This window comes from Tamandua tetradactyla, chromosome 3 (genome assembly GCF_023851605.1).
Source record: "Tamandua tetradactyla isolate mTamTet1 chromosome 3, mTamTet1.pri, whole genome shotgun sequence".
Taxonomy (NCBI): domain Eukaryota; kingdom Metazoa; phylum Chordata; class Mammalia; order Pilosa; family Myrmecophagidae; genus Tamandua; species Tamandua tetradactyla.
In genome coordinates, this window is record NC_135329.1 from 178,670,275 (window position 1) to 178,690,651 (window position 20,377).

The following is a 20,377-nucleotide window of genomic DNA, read 5'->3' on the forward strand; positions in this document are numbered from 1 at the left end:
AGCTCTGAGTAAGTGCCAACCTGCACAGCTGGGTCACATCTGCCCCCAGTCCATAAAGGCATAACACGGACCTGCTGTCCAACTCTATGCATGTGCATAAAAGGACCCATTCCTTAGACCACTGCACACCAGGGTTAAACCCCCAAGACCAGTGTACCCGCACAGCTGCATCCTCCTTTGCCACTAGGCACTCATATTCACAAGCATCAGCATAACATTCCCAATCTGTGCCTATACCTGCCCTGAAACAAATCACTGCACTGAGTGCCCCATCCCGTGCCCTGCTCCTTGCTGTTCAACCATCCCTCAAACACAAGGCCTTAGACTACTGAAAAAAATCAACTCCCAAAGTAAATTGATAAAGATATTTACATGCCACGAAGACAGCAGAAGATCATTAAGCATTTCACAATGCAGACAGATACAGCCCTGCCTAATGACCCAAATTAAAATACCAGAGGAGACACAGAATTGGAACAACTAATCAAAGATGTTCATACAATTCTACTTAATAAGTGGGATAGCAAATGATATAAAGGAAACCAAGAAAATAGCAGAAGATCACAAAGAGGAATTTGAAAGAATAAATAGAAAAATAGCAAATATCACAGAGATTAAAGACTCTGTTGACCAAACAAAAAACCTACTAGAGGCACACAACACCAGACTTGAAGAGACAGATAAAGAATAGGTGATACAGAGGACTAGATAATTGACTCTGAAGACTCAAAACAACAAATGGCAAAAAAAGATGGAAAATTTTGAATTGGAACTCAGGGAAAGGATAGAGAAAACAAAGCACATAAATGTAAGACTCATTGGTGTCTCAGCAGGAGAAGACAGGAGCAAAAGGCTAGGAAGAGTAATTGAGGATATGGGGGAAAATCCTCATAAAGGACATAAATACATAAGTCAAATAAGCCCAAAGAACTCCAAACAGAAGAAACTCAAATAGGCCTTCCCCAAGGCACATACTAATCAGTCTGTCAAATGTTGAAGAGAAGCAGAAAATGCCTAAAGCAGCAAGAGAAAAACAATCTACTACATACAAGGGAAATCAAATAAGACTGAGTTCAGACTACTCAACTAGCACCCTGGAGGTGAGAAGGCAGTGGTATGATATATTTAAGATCCTGAAAGAGAAAGACTTCCATTCAAGAATTCTATACCCAACCAAACTGTCCTTCACAACTGAGGAAGAGATTAAAGTTTTCACAGACAAAGAAGTCCAGAAAGAATTTGTCAAGAAGAGACCAGAACTACAAGAAATACTAAAAGAAGTTACGCCGGCTGGAAAAAAAAAAAGACCTCCCGAGGAAGGCACAGAATTGAAGAGTACCACTAAGGGTAATTTAAAGAATACAAAGAGAAAGAGGGAAAAGAATATATAGATCTGAAAAAGATCTGACAAATAAAATTAAAAAGATAAGATGGTGGAATCAAGGAATGCCTTTTCTGTAATAACTCTGAATGTTAACGGACTAAACTTAACAATTAAAAGATGCAGATTGGCAAAATGGATTAAGAAACATAAATCCAGCTATATGCTGCTAACAAGAGATTCATCTTAGACTCAAGGATACAAATAGACTGAAAGTGAAAGGATTGAAAAAAATGTTCAACACAGTTGTAACCAAAAGAAAGGAGTACCTATTCTAATATCAGACAAAATAGACTTTAAATGTAAAAATATCATAAGAGACCAAGAAGGACACTATATACTAATTAAAGGGTCAATTCACCAAGAAGCTATTACAACCATAAGTGTTTATGCTTCCAATCAAAGCGCTCCAAAGTACACGAGCCAGACATTGGGAAAACTGAAGGGAGCAATAGGTGTTTCAACAATAATGGCAGGAGACTTAAATACATACACACTCCTCTACAGATAGAACAACCAGATAAAAGATGAATAAGGAAATAGATAATTTAAATAACTTGATAAATGAATTAGATCCAACATATATAGGTCATTGCACCCCAAAGCACAAGGATATACATTCTTCTCTAGCACTCAAGGAACATTCTCCAGGACAGATCAAATGCTGGGTCAAAAAACAGGTCTTTATAAATTTAAAAACACTGAAATTATTCAAAGCACTTTCTCTGATTACAATGGCATGAAGGTGGATCTCAATAATCACCAAAGAATGAGAACATTCACAAGTATATGAAGATTAAATAATACAGTCTTAAACAAACGCTGAGCCAAAGAAGAAATTGCTAGAGAAATCAGTAGCTATCTGGAAATGAATGAAAATGAGAATACAACTTATCAGAACTTACAGGATGCAGCAAAGGCTGTGCTGAGAAGGAAATTTATTGCCCTAAATGCCTATATTAAAAAACAAGAAAGAGCAAAAATCGAGGACTTAACAGCATACCTGGAGGAATTTGAGAAAGAACAGCAAACCAACTCCAAAGCAAATAGAAGAAGAGAAATAACAACGATTAAGCAGAGACAAATGAATGGGAGAACAAAAGAACAATAGAAAGAATCAATAAAACCAAAAGTTGGTTCTTTGAGAAAATCATTAAAATTAATGGGCAACTAGCAAGACTGACTAAGAAAAAAAGAGAGAGGATGCAAATAAACAAAATCAGAAATGAGAAGGGGTGCATTACCACAGATCCTGAAGAAATAAGAGGATACTATGAACAACTATAAGCGAACAAACTAGACAACTTATATGAAATGGACAAATTTCTGGAGACACAAACAAGCTATCCTGACTCAGGAAGAAATAGAAAATCTCAACAAACCAATCACAAGAAAAGAGATTCAATCAGCCATAAAAATCTGCCTACAAAGAAAAGCCCAGGACCAGATGGCTTCATAGGGGAACCTTATCAAACATTCCAGAAAGAACTAACACCAATCCTGCTCAAATTTTTCCAAAAAATTGAGGAAAAAGGAATTCTACCTAATTCATTTTATGAAGCTAATATCATTTTACTACCAAAACCTGGTAAAGATGCTAAAAGAAAGGAAAACTACAAGCCAATCTCCCTAATGAACATAGATGCAAAAATTCTCAATAAATTATTAGCAAATCTAATCCAACAGCACACTAAAAGAATTATACACCATGACCAAGTAGGGTTCATATCAGGAATGCAAGGATGGTTCAACACAAGAAAATCAATTAATGTAATACAGCATATTAACAAATCGAAAGGGAAAAATCACATGATCTTCTCAATTGATGCTGAAAAAGCATTTGACAAAATTCAGCATTATTTTCTGATAAAAATACTCTAAAAGATAGGAATCAAAGGTAACTACCTCAATATGATAAAGGAAATACATGAAAAACCAACAGCCAGCATCATACTCAATGGAGACTGAAAGCTTTCCCCCTAAGATCAGGTACAAGACAAGGATGTCCACTGTGACCAGTATTATTCAACATTGTGCTAGAAGTTCTAGCTAGAACAATCAGGAAGGACAAAGAAATAAAAGGTATCCAAATTGGAAAGGAAGAAGCAAAACTCTCCTTATTTGCAGATCATATGATACTATACTTGGAAGATCCTGAGAAATCTACAGCAAAGTTACTTGAGCTAATAAATTCAGTAAGGTGGTGGGATATAAAATTAACGCACAAAAATCAGTAACATTTCTATACACAAGCAATGACCAAGCTGAGGAGTCAGTTAAGGAAAAAAGTCCATTCAAAATAGTAATTAAAATAATTAAGTAAATGGAATGAACTTAAATAGGGATGTAAAGGACTTGTACACGGAAAACTACATAACATTGCTAAAAGAAATCAAAAGAGATCTAAACAGATGGAAAGACATTCCCTGCTCATGGACAGGAAGGCTAAATATAGTTAAGATGTCAATTCTCCCCATACTGATCTACAGATTCAACACAGCACCAAATCAAAAATCCAACAACCTACTTTGAAGATTTGGAAAAGCTAACTACCAAATTCATCTGGAAGGGAAAGAGACTCTGACTAGCTAAAAGCATCCTAAAAAAGAAGAACAAAGTGGGAGGATTAACACTCCCTAACTTTAAAACCTATTATAAAGCCACAGTGATCAAAAAAGCATGGCACTGGCACAAAGATAAAAATAGAATCAAGAGTGCAGAAATAGTCCACCCAATCAATGGTCAACTGATTTTTTTTTTATTAATGTTCTAGTTTGCTAGCTGCCAGAATGCAATATACCAGAAATGGAATGGCTTTTAAAAAGGGGAATTTAATAAGTTGCTAGTTTACAGTTCTAAGGCCGAGAAAATGTCCCAATTAAAACAAGTCTATAGAAATATCCAATCTAAGGCATCCAGGGAAAGACACCTTGCTTCAAGAAGGCCGATGAAGTTCAGGGTTTCTCTCTCAAGTGGAAGGGCACATGGTGAACACAGTCAGAGTTTCTCTCTCATCTGGAAAGGCACATGGTGAACACAGTCAGGGTTCCTCTCTCATCTGGAAGGGCACATGGCGAACACTGTGTCATCTGCTGGCTTCTTCTCCTAGCTTCCTACTTCATGAAGTTCCCTGGGAGGCATTTTTCTTCTTCATCTCCAAAGGTCACTGGCTGGCGGACTCTGCTTCTCATGGCTATGTCATTCTGCTCTGCTTTCTCTGAATCTCTCATTCTCCATAAATGTTCCCTCTTTTACATGACTCCATAAACTAATCAAGACCCACCCAAATGGGTGGAGACATGTCATCACCTAATTCGGCCTAACAATCACTCATGATTAAATCACATCTCCAGGGAGAGGATCTGATTACAGTTTCAAACATATAGAATTGAATAGGGATTATTCTATCTTTATGAAATAGGATTTAGATTAAAACATGGCTATTCTAGGGGACAAAAATCCTTTGAAACCAGCACAATTAATTTTTTTTTTAAATATAACAACAAACACATACATTCTTAACATATGATCACTCCATTCTATATCAGTAATTTACATTATCATCACATAGCTGCATATTCATCATCATGATCATTTCTTACAACATCTGCATCAATTCAGAAAAAGAAATAAAAAGACAATAGAAAAAAATTCATACATACCATACCCCTTACCCCTTCCTTTCACTGATCACTAGCATTTCAATCTAAATTTATTTTATCATTTTTTGTCCCTATTATTTATTTTTATTCCATATGTTTTACTCGTCTGTGGTCAACTGATTTTTGACAAGGCCCCCAAATCCTCTGAACTTGACAAAATACTCTTTTCAATAATGGGCATGGAAGAACTGGATATCAATAGCCAAGAGAATGAAAGAGGACCCCTATCTTACATCTTACACAAAAATAAACTCAAAGTGGATCAAACACCTAAATATAAGAACTAGCACCATAAACCTTCTAGAAGAAAATGTAAGAAAACATCTTTAAGACCTAGTAACATGAGGCAGCTTCCTAAACTTTACACCAAAGCACAAGCAACAAAAGAATAGGTAAATGGGAACTCCTCAAAATCAAATGCTTCTGCACTTCAAAAGACTTTGTCAAAAAGGTGAAGAGGGGCAGGCCGCAGTGGCTCAGAGGCAGAGTTCTGCCTGCCATGCTGGAGACCTGGGTTCGATTCCCAGTGCCTGCTCATGCAAATAATAAAAAAAGGTGAAAAGGGAGCCAACACAATGGAGAAAATATTTGGAAATCACATATTGGACAAATGTCTGATTTCCTGTATATACAAAGAAATCATACAACTCAACAACAAAAGAACAAACAACCCAATTACAAAATGGGCTAAAGATATAAACAGGCATTTTTCTGAAGAGCAAATACAGTTGGCTCAGAAGCACATGAAGAGATGCTCACTTTCATTGGCTATAAGGGAAATGCAGATCAAGACTACAATGACCTGACACCTAAAAGAATGGCTGCTTAAACAAAGAGGAAACTAAATGTTGGAGAGAATGTGGAGAAACTGGGACACTTATGCACTACTGGTGGGAATGTATAATGGTGCAGCTGGTACAGAAGACTAGTGGTTCCTTAGGAAACTAAATATCAAGTTGCCCTATGCCCCAGTAATACTACTACTTGGTATATACCAGAAGAGCTGAAAGCAACAACACAAACAGACATTTGTACACCTGTGCCAGTTTGAAATGATGTATGTTCCCTAGAAAAGCCATGTTTTAATCTAAATTTCATTTCGTAAAGGCAGAATAATTCCTATTCAATACCATATGCTTGAATCTGTAATTAGATCATCTCCCTGGAGATGTAACCCAATCAAAAGTGGTTGTTAAGCTGGATTTGGGGAAATGTGTCTCCACCCATTTGGGTGAGTCTTGATTAGTTTCTGAAGTTCTATAAAAGAGGAAACATTTGGAGCATGAAGGAGATTCAGAGACAGCAGGGAAGAACGACATAGCCACGAGAAGCAGAGAGCCCATAAGCCAGTGACCTTTGAAAATGTAGAAGGAAAACACCTCCCAGGGAGCTTCATGAAATAGGAAGCCGAGAGAGAAAGCTAGCAGATGACACCCTGCTCACCATGTGCCCTTCCAGCTGAGAAAGAAACTGCGACTGTGTTCGCCATGTGCCTTTTCACTTAAGAGAGAAACCCTGAACTTCATCGGCCTTCTTGAACCAAGGCATCTTTCCCTGGATGCCTTTGATTGGGCATTTCTATAGACTAGTTGTAATTGAGACATTTTCTCAGCCTTAGAACTGTAAACTAGCAACTTATTAAATTCCCCTTTTTAAAAGCCATTCCGTTTCTGGTATATTGCATTCCGGCAGTTAGCAAACTAGAAGAGCACCGATGTTCACAGCAGCATTATTCACAATCGCCAAAAAATGGAAACAAACCAAATGCCCATCAAAAGATGAGTGGATCAACAAAATGTGGTATATGCATACAATGGAATATTATGCAGCAGTAATACAAAATGGCATCCTGAAGCACATGACAAGAGGTCATGTGCCTTGAGGACCTAATGCTAAGTGAAATTAGCCAGACACAAAAGGATACTGTATGATTCCACTTTTATACTAGCATAAAGGTATAATCAGAGGCTTATAATACAGAATATAGGGGACTTAAAGATACACAGAAGGTAGAGGCGGGTGAACAGTTAGCTAATGAGTCTGAACTCCAATGTAAGGGAATAGATAAGAGTGAAGGTGGTTCTCTAGTGGGTCTGTAAGTAATATTACCACATAGACGAGGAACAAGATTGAAAGGGGTTGTATAGACCTACATGTACCACTGACTAACACTAGAAATACGAATTAGTTTTCACAAGAGTTACTTCAAAGATATGATTCTCGTATAAAGAGGGTTTAAGTCCAGGGTACAGGAAGAAAACTGCTACTGCATGCTATGAGCTATGTTCAAAAGGAAACCATCAGCACTGCTACCACAGCAACAGCAGAGGTAAATAATGGGGGGAGGGACAAGAGTTAAGAGGAGGTTTAGATTTCCTATTTGGCAAGGGTGTGTTTATTGGCTTTCTTTCTCTTGGGAACAATGAAATTATGTAAAATTGTGAATGTTGATGGATTGTAGACTTTGCGCCCTCTACATGATGCCCGATGAATGCAGGAGGCTAAAGGATGCACTGATAGAGAAGTAGATTGGCGAATGATGATGTATACTTATGAATGAAGGTTGTACTGCTACAAAAAGGAACCAAGCCGTGAGGCATGCAACGGTGTGAATGAACATGTGGGGCATTTGGTGAGACAAAATAAGCCAGAAACAAAAGAACAACAATGGTATGTTACCCTTAGAAAATGCTTATAAGAAAATAGGGGCCTAGATTGTAAGCTTTAAGAGCAGACAAATTAAGTCCGGAGTGGTGATTATTTCTGGATTTTGAGAGGCTGTTATTTATTTAGAGATATTTAGAAATAAGAACAAAGCCGAACAGGTTGTGGTTAAAGTAATCCAAAACATAGAGGTAAGGAAGACAGTGTCTATATTTTAGAACCATACAAACTCTTTGAGACTAATGGAAGAAAGGTTTATTTGGTCTGGAACTGAAATTTTCTGTAGTACATAATCTCCTTCAACCTATCTGTACAGCTCATTTGAACAACATAGAATAAGAAAGAGGTCCTTTAATCCTGTATAGTTTATTGTAATGCCTGGATACATCCTAGAGTATATTAAGCAGATAATCAAAAAGTATTAGCAAAGTCCCCTGAAGGATAGGAGAAAAATATGGAACTATTAAATCTTATCATCAGGGAATCCCCTGATACTATGCCAAATTTTAGGTACACCCAAATCAATACGCCATGCCCTCGTTCAGGAGACTTACTCTTGTGAACCTTATGTAGGTAGCGGAGAAGCATACCTAAGAGTTATTTCTGGAGGACCTCTTTTGTTGCTCAGATATGGCCTCAGTTTTTCTAAGTCCAACTCTGCAAGTGAAATCATTGCCCTCCCCCCACAAGTGGGACATGACTTCAGGGGTAAAAGTCTCCCTGGCAACGTGGGAGATGACTCTCTGGGATGAATCCAGCCCTGGTACCATGGGAGCAACAAATCCATCCTGACCAAAAGGGAGGAAAGAAGTGTAATTCAAAAAGTACCAGTAGCAGAGGCAGTTCAGATAAGAGTCAAGAGGCTACTCTGGAGGTTGCTCTTACGCAAGCTTCAGGTAGACCTCGCTATTTATCATAACCTGCCAACTCCCAACCAGGACCATTCCAGCCAATCCTAAAGAACACCTAGGGCAATACATAACATTTCACAAAGGTTCCATGCACTAGATTAACTTTTCAGACACCTACAACTTCCAGATGGGTCCCAGGTCCAGATAAGTCCTGAAACCTAGCCCAGCCTCTCCAGAACATCAGATGGTTCCATCTTCCTGCCCCATATTAGTGACAGCCCCTTCCAAAACAAAAAACTTAGAATGGCCATAGCCCAAACACCCCTAAAGAGAGGTATGGAAAAATCAAAGGTGATGGTGGAGTTATACAGAGAAGATAGGATTTAACAAATGAATATGAATGCTGAACCCTTAAATTGATATCTCTTTTAGTCTCCAGTATTTTAGAGCAGCTAGAAGTAAAAATTTTAAATTGTGAAATTGTAACCCACATCAAAGTCTGAAATATGTTCTACAACTAATTGTGGTGCTATACTTTGAAATTCATAGCTTTTTTGTATATATGTTATTTTTCACAAAAAAAAAAAAGAAGAAAGAAAAGTCGATTGTGATGATAAAAAAATATTTAAGCCCTCTAGCCGTCTATATTCTGGAACAGCCAGAAGGAAAAATATGAGAGGATCGTATGGTAGCTCACAACAAACTCTGGGATCTGTCCTCTAACTACTTGCTGAAGAGTACTTTGAAAACTATCGCTTTTTTATTTCTTTGTTTTGTAGGTAAGTTACACCATACAAACAAAAAGTTTAAAACAATAAAGTGAATGTTGAACTGTAACCCATACCATACTCTGATATTTGTTCTATAACTACTTATTAAAATGCACTTTGAAATATATCACTTTTTTGTATATATGTTATGTTTCACAATAAAAAATGTTAAAAACTAGGGAATTTTAACATGAAAAGCTCATTATTACCATTAGTAATTCATTAAGACTATATAGTGGTTTTCAAAATGGAGGTGAAAGTACCTGTAGGTATGAGTGATGATTCAAGAGGCTTAAGAAGAACGTATTAGAATTTCTATTTCTATTTATTTTTTATCTTAATACACATTGTATATATTTTAAATGTAATACTGTTTTGCAGTATAAAATAATGCAATACAATAATATATATGTGTATCTTTAACAAACAGAATGACATTGGCATCATCATTATGGCTCCATGTCAGTAAAATATCATATAAAGAAATCTTAGATTTGTAAGGAATACTAGTAATAAGTAATTCTAGGTATTCTAAGGCAAGACCGATAGTTTGCACTAGATTCTTTTCAATAGGGAAATAAAAACAGAATCTATCTTTTCCTTAAGATACTACAAAAGGGAGATTCCAGAGAAGATATATTCTCAACAGTAAATAATTTCCTTATTAGAAACAAAATTTTATGAGAAAACTGTGTTATTATAATCCATCATGAAGCAGCTGCTTTGAACTCAACAAAAGAAAGTTTGGGGGAAGGAGTAAGGTTTAATTTCAAAAGCATTACTGCAGTAAAAGAGAAGGTGAAACAAGAAGACTGTCAAGAGTTAAACAGATATCACTGAAGTGGCTGTACAGTGACCGTAAGTATTTTGTACCAGAACTTTATTGACTATCTCATGGCAAAGTCCTTAAAAGAGTTGTCCAATTTAAAGATTAAATATGCATTTTTTTACAAAAAGACAAGAGTTCTAAATTTGCTGACCTTCTGTGATGATACTGTTAGTGGTATGCTACCTAGTGATTGTTTTTAAAAACAGAAACATGGCTTAAAGGTAAATGTAAAACTTAGTAGGAAAATAACTATATTCCAAAAGACAACAACACATCATCTTGAAAGGCTCTCATCTATACACTATAAAAACAGAAATTTTCTAACTCATTAAAATGCTTTCCAAACATGGAGTTTCAATGGATTTTGAACTCACTTATCAAAAATATACAAATGCAACATCTTCACTGTGGTTTGCAAGAACAGCTGACTGACAAAACAGCATGGTACTGGCACAAGGACAAACATATATACCAAGGGATTGAAAGTTCAGAAATAGACTCTCACATCTATGATTTTTGACAGGGTTCCAAGCCCACTCAATTGGAAAATAATGACTCTTCGACAAATTATGCTGGGAGAACTGGTTACTCATAAGCCAAAGAATGAAGGAGGACTGCTACCTCACATCATATACAAATATTAACTCAAAATGGATCAAAGACCTAAGCATGAGACCCAAAACTATAAAACTCCTAGAAGAAAACAAGGACACATCTTCAGGAGCCTGGGTTAGGCAATGGTTTTGTGGACTTTACACCAAAAGCATGAGCAACTGAAGAAAAAAATAGATAACAGGACTTCATCAAAATTAAACCAACACATCTAATAAGGGCTTAATATCCAGAGTATTTAAAGAAATTCTACAACTCAACCACAAAAAAGACAAACGACCCAATTTAAAAACTGGACAAATGACTTAAATAGACCTTTCTTCAAAGAAGATATACAAATGGCTAATAAGCATATGAAAAGATGCTCAACATCATAAGTCATCAGGTAAATGCAAATCAACACTACAATAAGATATGACATCACACCCACAAGAATGGCTACTGTTAAAGAAATAGAAAATAAGTGCTGAGAGGATGCACAGAAATAGGAATACTTATTCATTGTTGGTGGGCATATAAAATTGTACAACTGCTGTGGAAAACAGTTTGGTGGTTCCTCAAAAAGCTAAGTACAGAATGTGAGCTGGCAGTCCCATTTTTAGGTATGTGCCCAAAATAATTGGAAACAAGGACTGAAACAGATATTTGCCCACTGATGTTCATGGCAACGTAACAGCATTATTCGCAACTGCCAAAAAGATGGAAGCAATCCAAATGTCCATTCACAGATAAATGGATAAACAAGATCTGCTATATGCATATAGCGGAATATTATTCAGCCATAAAAAGGAATGAAGCTTTGTTTTGTGCAACAACGTGGATGAACCTTGAAAATATTGCGAATGAAATAGGTAGACACAAAAGGAAAAATATTATATAATCTCATTTATATGAAATAATTTGTAAAAGCAAGTTCATAAAAGTCAGAAACCAGAATACAGGTTACTAGGGGTTTGGGTGGGTGTAGGAATGGGGACTTAATGCTTAATTAGTACACAGTTTCTTTTTGGGTGATGGAAAGGTTTTGATAATGCTTGGTGATGATGGTAACACGTGAATATAATTATAAACATTAAATTATATATTTGAATTGTTAAAAGGGAGAAATTTCAGTTTGTTAAATGTTACTAGAATAAAAATGTTTAAGACCCCCAAAAATTTAATATCTAAATAAAATATATATATATTTTAATCTAAATATATATATATATATATTAATAACTGACCTGCAATTATGTTTCCTTTTTCCGTAGCAATGGTACAATCATTCCCCATCCACTCAGGCTCAAAACCTTGGAGTTGTCTTTTAGCTTCTTTTCTGTTTATCACCCATATCAAATTAAAAACATAATCTTCTCATTCATACGCTGAACTGATCCTAAATCTGTTATAAGTTTTTCTGTTTTAGCACTTAACAACCTAATACTGGGAACAACCACCACCTAACTGGTCTCCCAACCTTGGTTCTCTCTCTTTTTTTTTTTTTTCAAAATAATTTCAAACTTACATACAGTTTCAAAAATAATATAAAGCCCATAGAAAGAGCTGCAGTATATCTCCCGCCAGATACAAAGATCTATCAATTTTAACATTTTTCCACATTTGCCAAATCATTTTATCTTTCTATCTATCTCTCAATTCATCTACCTACCTATCTGTCAATCTATTTTCTGTACAGTTGAGTTTAGGCTGTATAAATCATGCTCCTTAAAAAGAATTCACTTATGCAACTATCTTAAGAGCAGTTATCAAATTCAAGAAATTTAACGTTGATACAAAGCTTACAGTCAATATCCCAAATTTTCATATATCCCAGTAAGGTCACTTTGAGCCTTTTGTCCTCCCTTATTAGACCCTGTCCAGGATCACATATTAAATTTAATTTTCATTGTCTCTTTAGTTGCTCTTTCTTTCTTTCTTTCTTTCTCTTTTTTTAATTGAGGGAACAGATATATAAGATAAAAGTTCCCGGAATGCATTTTGTAAAATGTTAAAATAAGGCTCACAAATGACCTTTAATTAAAAGTAGAACTTTTAAGTATGTTGTTAGGAATTTGTATGGGACAGTTAAGGGAATTGTCGAAGAGAGAGAGAAACTGAGCTTGCCAAGCAAGGATTTCAGTGTAGATTTTGTCTCTATCAAATGAACCTAAAGGGTCGTAGCCTAAACAATCCCAATGAGAGGTATGGAAAGATCAAAGGTGATGCTGGAATTGTACATAGATGACAGGACTTAAAAAATGAATATGAATGCTGAATCATTAAACTGATATCTCTTTTAGTCTCCAGTATTTTAGAGCAGCTAGAAGTAAAAACCTGAAATTGTGAAAGTGTAACCCATGTCAAAGTCTGAAATATGTTCTACAACTAATGTGGTGCTATACTTGGAAATTTATAGTTTTTTTGTATATATGTTACTGTTCACAAAAAAAGAAGGAAAAAAAGTCAATTGTGATGATAAAAAAGTATTTAAACCCTCTAGTCTCCTATATTCTGGAGCAGCTAGAAGGAAAAATATGAGAGGATCATATATGGTAGCCCATGACAAACTCTGGGATCTGTCCTATAACCACTTTTTGTAGAGTGCTTTGAAAACTACTGCTTTTTTATTTCTTTGCTTTGTATATAAGTTATATCATACAATAAAAAAAAGTTAAAAAAAAAAAAAAAGAACCTAAAGGAACAAGTTGCAGTTAAAATTTGAATGCTTTTTTCCACATCTGGTTGTTGCTGTTTACATTTCTTTGTTGAGCCTACACCTTCATAAGCTTTTTAGCAGGTATGAGTTGAACACTTCTGTTTCATTGTCAAGACAGAATCAGAGGCCATGAATTGGTAGCTGATTTGTCTGTTTTCTTCTATTTCCATGACTGCATCTATTGCCTCACCATGATTTAGAAGCAAAACCTGGAAAGCCTACAAAAAGAAGTGTTTCGTGGTTTAGCAAGGAATAATACAGAAAATATTGCTGTCATTTTTGGTGAAGAAAATCAATTTTGTACTGTTTATTTCAATCTAAATAAAATGTGAATTTTGTTAAAAAAAAAAAAAGAACAGCTGATTGATACATAGGAAGAACAAATTTTACTAGCCCAATTTTCACAATTGAGGGTGGAAGTTAAATAATAAACATCAAGATTTAGAAAGTAGCCAGATATACTTATTCTCTTTTGTGTCCCTCCATGAGTTACTTTTTCAGTTAAGACAGCCACTGAAACCAAGTGTGCTGGTTGGAAAGGATTATGTACCCTAGAAAAGCCATGTTTTTATCCTGACCCATCATGTGGAGGAGCTGTTTGTTTTAATGCCTACTCAGTACTGTAGGTCGAAATTTGATTAGATTATCTCCACAGAGATGTGGCTGGCCCAATTGTGGGTATTAGCCTTTGATGTGAGGGAGATATGACTCCACCCATTCCAGCTGGGTCTTGATTGGTTTACTGGAATCCTTTAAAAGAGGAAGCATTCTGGAAAAAGCTTAAGAGCCACAGGAAAGGCACTAGAATCACAGAGCCAAACAGCCAGAGACCTTAATGCCCCTGGGAGAGCTTCATGAAACAAGAAGCCTAGAGAGAAAGCAAGCAGATGCCATTATGTTCACCACATGCCTTTCAGACAAAGAGAGAAACCCTGAACATCATCAGCCTTCTTGAATCAAGGTATCTTTTCCTGGATGCCTTAGACTTGACATTTCTATAACCTTGCTTTAATTTGGACATTTTTATGGTCTTAGAACTGTAAACTTATAAGTTATAAAATTCTCCTTTTAAAAAGCTATTCATTTCTCATATATCACATTTTGGCAGCTAGCAAACTAGAACACCAAGTATACCAAAATAAACTGATTTAAGACCCAGACTTTGGAATTTCTGTACCACCAAGTACTACAAGCAAGGTTTTCAAACATAGTGCAGGATATTCATTGATTCTGCTTTAAAACTATATATTTACAAAAATTTTAGAACAAATAAAAATGATCTGAACCATTACTAAAATTTACAAAGCACGCTTTTCACACCTAAGGGGGAATTACTAGTTTCCTTCAGAGCCTCTAAAGTCATTTGTTACAACATGAAATAAACCAAGAAAGAATTATTTTGTATTGACAAAAAAAAAATTAGATTTTTGTGAATCCTTCCAGGGGATGTAATACCAACTGAAGAATTCTTCAAATAAGTACATTCTTTCAAAGTTTTTTTTATTGAATTTCTATTACATTTAAGGGACTGACGGACATTTCATATGAGTAAAATCAAGCCCAACCCTCCAAAACTCAGGGTATTTTTAAGACAGTACACAATTATCTACAACATAAGGCAAATCAAGGAAGGTCTACAGAAACAAAGAAGAAAGCAATTTATTCTGTGTGGTAACAGAGTTGAGTCTCAAAGGATGGGTAGTAGAATTTTGACTAGGAAAGTTAGGGACAACAATCCAGGCTTTTGATTACATACAAAAGTATGTACAGTTTGGGATATGTAAAGAATATTTTGTATTTTTAAATGTTATTATTAGTTGCTTTGTTGCACTTTCCTTAACAAATCAGGCTTAATAAGATCCTTCTCTAAAGTCAATTTCCAAAATAGCATCCAACTTTAAGTACTGTTGCAAAATTGATTTATTGCAGTTCTATATTTGGGCCTATTTAAAATACTTAAGAGTTCTAATTTTCTCCAGATACCACCATTCTTCACCAGGAAGCTTAAATTTCAGGTCTTACATTTAGAAAAGACATGAACTAGGAATCTCCCAATCTTGCTTTTCTTCCCATCGGAAGGGATGACTTTTTCCTCCTTTTCCAAACCTAATCTCTTCACCCATTTTTAAATCCTAGTCTTCTGCTTTTTGGACCCTGCTCTCTCAATTATATTTTCTACTGACTCCATGTATGCACGACTTAAACTGGTACTCTCTATTTAGGAGAAGAGAATATTACCTGACACTGCTGTCCCCTCTAACTACTGTATCATTTCTCTTCCCTTCCCTTCACGATTCTATTTACAGTGGAAAAAATCTCCCTCACCATATACTTCCCATACTTTAATCACAGCAATCTCACTTGAACTCTTCTAGATGATCTCCTAACCGACAAATTCAAAAGGGATTTTCTCCGTCTATATTAACCACAGTAAAACTTTTAGGGTCATTCAATGACTCTAAAATTGTCTGAATTTCTTTATTTAGCATTCAAGATCCATCACAATGGGATATCACTGTACCATTCTACGCTTACTCCCCACTCTGCCCAAATATGAAACCACCTTTGTTCTATACCAAATTGGACTATTTTTCCAAATATTCCATAAGTCTTCATTAGATCTTGTGGAATGTCCTCCCTTACCCTTCTTTTTCACTTTTTCAATCCCTACCCATTTTCAATTTCTCTCTTTTCCAGAAAACTAAACCAATCTTCCTTCTTCAACTAGTAAACTACTCCATGAGAGTAGGGAGTATTTTCTAATTCTTTGATTTCCCCACTTTTGCTTGCCTCTGCCTACAGAGAAACAATACAAATTTTATTAATAGCAAAACTATATACTTTAAAAAAGTCATTTGTAAATCATGAAGTGATATATTTTAAGACATTTGCCACGAAGTGTGGTAAATATCTTAAAATAACAGTAATAAAGAGCATGGAATGAAGCTTTAAAGATCATACAATCTGAAGGTTTTCTAATATTTACAACAAAATACAGTCACTATGTAAACTGGCAAAAGCATTGCAAATACTACATGTTCAAATGCATTAATTTATTTAAAAATCAAATAAAGAGACTGAAAATGACAGTTGGGGATGTTACAGGCCTTTTGACCATGTCAGCATACAATTAATCTCTGCCTAATTTGTTTTGGTTTCACCCAGATAAACTGATGCAAGCAAGCAGCATTTTTTTTTTTTTTGGTAGCAGCTTTTAACAGGTCATTCTGCAGTCTCAAGATAGTCTGCAATTAAACTCTAGCAAAAGTTTAAAAAATAGCATAATTTTTTCTTTCAACACTGAGTCTGTAACTAATCACTGCTTTCAATCCTTACTGAAAAAGGAAGACAACAAAAAACATAAACTTGCAATGAACTATTAAAAAAACCTACAATGATATCAAAACTTAGTATTATATGTTCATGTGTTCGTAAACCAGTGACTTACACAGGATGACAAAGCTCCAAGCAAATGTGCCTGGGTCTTGCCTGTCCTTCAACTGAGCATAGCATATGTGTAAAAGAAGTGTTTTGTTTAGACAATTTTTATATGAACAGATACAACTCGGCTTATCAATGACCCATTTAAAATGCACAAATAAGCAGAGATGGCAAAAGAAGCTTTATACTAAAGGCTATCTGCCCCACTAAAAAAACTTATGCATGTAGCATTACAGCCTTCAATGTGCTATAATCTGCTATGTAACAAGTGCTCAAGAGCAGTACTGTATGTGTGTATTATTTATTTTATTATGGTAGCAGTATAGGAAAGTGATTAAGAGTACGAACTTAAGAATGAAGCTGTCTGGTTTCAAATACAGCTCTGCCACTTAATTGCTTTGCAGTCCTTGGGCAAGTAATTTACAATCTGTGCCTGCTTCCTCATATAATAGCAGATACTATTTCAAAGGGTTATTGTGAGGATTAACTGAGTTAAAAAGCATTTAGAAAAGTGAATTCATATAATGGTCACTTCTTATTATAACACGTTAAAAAAAATTTTAATGAGATTTAAATTAAACATCTTCAGAATTTCTCAAGCACTTCCTTGAAATTCTGGAGTTCAGTAAATAGTCTGAAAAACAGTGATCTAATCCTAACCTCCTATTTAACAGGTGAAGGAACTGAAAGCCCCAGGTAAATGACTTGCCTGAGGACATTACATTTTATTTCGCTAATACTAATCTTCCTAAAATAAGAGTTTGGTATTAACAATACTAATGCTGACATTTGATTACTTGCAAACCAAGGCATTGAGATTCTATCATGTGGCCAAGAATCAGTGACCAGTGTGATGGTGGTCACCTACAAATGTCAATCTAATAAATAATTCTGCATTCAGAAAACAAATGGGGTGGGAATAAAAAGGTAGTAAAACCAAAAGACACCATAATTATCTTCCAAAAGACAAGTTAAGAATATCTCCTCAGAAAAGTGTTGAAATATTTGTGAAAACAATTGATTTTGATCAAAAGTTTGAGCACATCAAAAATACATGCCCACTCCTCTTCTCCTTATTATATAACCTTAATGAGACCTCTGCGTCTGAAAAATTATCTGCTTCTTATACCAAGCAGTCCAGTATTCCTGACAAGGAAACATCCACAAATAATTCTTTATTAAGTTAAAACGAGAGAGCAAAAGTCTAAATAACACAAAATGTCTAATCTAAAGAAAATCACCTATTAAGTTTTGTAGATATTTTTATACTTACTTGAATAGGGCTAGATCTGATTTCTGGTAAATTCACAATATAAAAAGCAAAATAAGAGGGACAATTTTTTGAAGGTTGGGCTTAACGAGAGCTAAACAACTTTTGAGCGTCTCTATTTCACCCTTCCCCCAGTGGTCTTCCTCCACAATCCTGCTCTCAAAGGTTAGCACCACCTCTGCTTGGAACGTCCTCCCCCTCTCCATCTACATCTACTGAAATCCTAGCCATCCTTAAAGGTTCCACTTAAATGTCAAAGCTTTGCTGGATTTCCCCACAATGACCCCAATTTAGAATTAATCTCTCCACTCTATGCTTGCCTATTCTGCACCTCTACTTCAACATTTATTATATAATACATTGCACTGCAATGATCTATGTCCACTTTTCCCCAAGAAAATAGCTAAAGAGGGCAGAGGGGGGGATTAACATTTGTTAACCACCACAGAACCAGGCAAGGGGCTAGATATTTTGCATACGTTATCTTATTCAGTCTGTCTGAGAACAATGCATAGAGTAAAGAGATGGTGTTATATCCTTTCTACTGAAGGAACTTAATCTTGAGTGTTCTACAGTTATCCAGTCACACAGCTAGCCAATTCCAGCATTTACTGAACGCTGGGTTCTCTGGCTCCAAAGAGGTCTTTCCGTCACCCCATCCTGCAGGTCTTGTTCATTCTGTGTCCCTCACCCTGCCTAACAGAAAGTAAGCGTTCCATAAATTTGTGTTGAATGTAATATTCACATGGACTCAATGTCACCTTTTTTTAATAATCCAATCACTCCCCACCTCTAGCCGGTTACCTTTACTGTTCATTCCTTTTCAGCGGACTTGACATGCAAAGCCTGCTTTCCACATCTCCATGAGAAATACTGCAGACAGCATCAACCCTAGATTAACGAAGTGCTCTTTCCACAGAATACAAGAAATGCACACATACATTTGACACAGCACTATACCCTTCCAAAAAGCTCTTCTATTAAGCCACGTCTTCGTGCTTATTAGCAATAAAGCTTAGGCGGTTTCCAGCTCACACTTCAGGGACACCCTAAGACACTGAATAAGAAAACCACATCTTCCTTCAAACCGTCTTAAACCGAAGGTTATCTTAACTATTACAAACACCCCAACATCGAATTGTAGCTTGGATTTCCGGCGGGAATGTACACAGCCACAGAAAGATGAGCGATGAGATGGGGCTAAAAAGCAATGAAGCAAATTACTTAGCCTGTTCAATTAGAAGGAAGACACAGAGGGCGCCTCGCCTTCTAAATCTCTGCACTAAACTCATCTATGACGATGCGGGGCGAGGGAGCGGGGGGGCACCGAAACGCAAGCAACCGGTTTCTGCGGCTAATGGAGGGAGAGTCCTTTCCTTCCCACGGTCCGGGTTAACCGGCTCCCGGTGCGGGGTCAGAAAAGCCCAATCGCACCCTCACCAAGCAGTCGAATCTCATTGTCTACCTCCGTCGCGGCCCCCAGGGGCGCAGGGTGCAGCCCAGGCCCCGCAGACCCCTACCCACCAGCCTGCCGCCCCTCCCGGCGCAGTCCAGCGGACCCGGGGCCCAGCCCAAGCTCCACAGCGACCCCGCCCAGGCTGCGGCCGGCCGCACAGCGGTTGGCGGAGCGGAGCTGGAGCTGGGAAAATGGAGGAGGGAGCGGCGGCAGCGCCTTACCGCCCGGCGCCCGGCCGGCTCCTTCCCCTGGCCCCTAAGGGCAACACAGAGCAACTCACCGCGGCAGCAGCTCAGCCCTCCCGCGGCCCCCGCTACCGTAGCGGCCCGGGCCGGACAGCCGCGGCTCGCGCTCCTCCTCCTCCTTCTCCAGGCGTGGCGCTCCTTCCCGGGAGCCACAGCGTGTACCCGCGGTTCGCGCGCCGCGCGCTCGGTGACTGACTGACTGACTGACTGACCCACCGACCTGGCGACGACGGGGCGGGGTTGGAGCGCGAAGGGGCCGGTGGGGCGGGGCGGGGCGAGGAGGGGCCGCCGCTGGGCACAGCCCGCCGTGGCGAGTGCGGCCGAGTCCTGCGGAAGCGCGGAAGGCGGGGCTGAGGGCCGGGCGGCCGCCGAGGGTCGGGCGGCCGCCGAGGGCCGACTAATGCCGGACCAGTCGCTCCCCGCGCCGGCCGCCAGCCACTCACTTCCGGCGCAGGCCCTCGGCCCAGTCCGCGCGCCCCCCTATTGCACCCCCTTGCC

The 20,377-nt window shown here is 37.5% G+C and overlaps 1 protein-coding gene across 1 annotated transcript in view; it reads right to left on the reverse strand.

Moving 5' to 3' along the window:
* The window catches only part of RAPH1 (Ras association (RalGDS/AF-6) and pleckstrin homology domains 1), a 143,088-nt gene extending 122,980 nt beyond the window's left edge, over positions 1-20,108 (reverse strand). The window contains 1 exon segment of the mRNA XM_077154782.1: positions 19,915-20,108. The gene's annotated coding sequence lies outside the window, so the exon portion shown is untranslated.
* Positions 20,109-20,377: the final 269 nt, after the last annotated feature.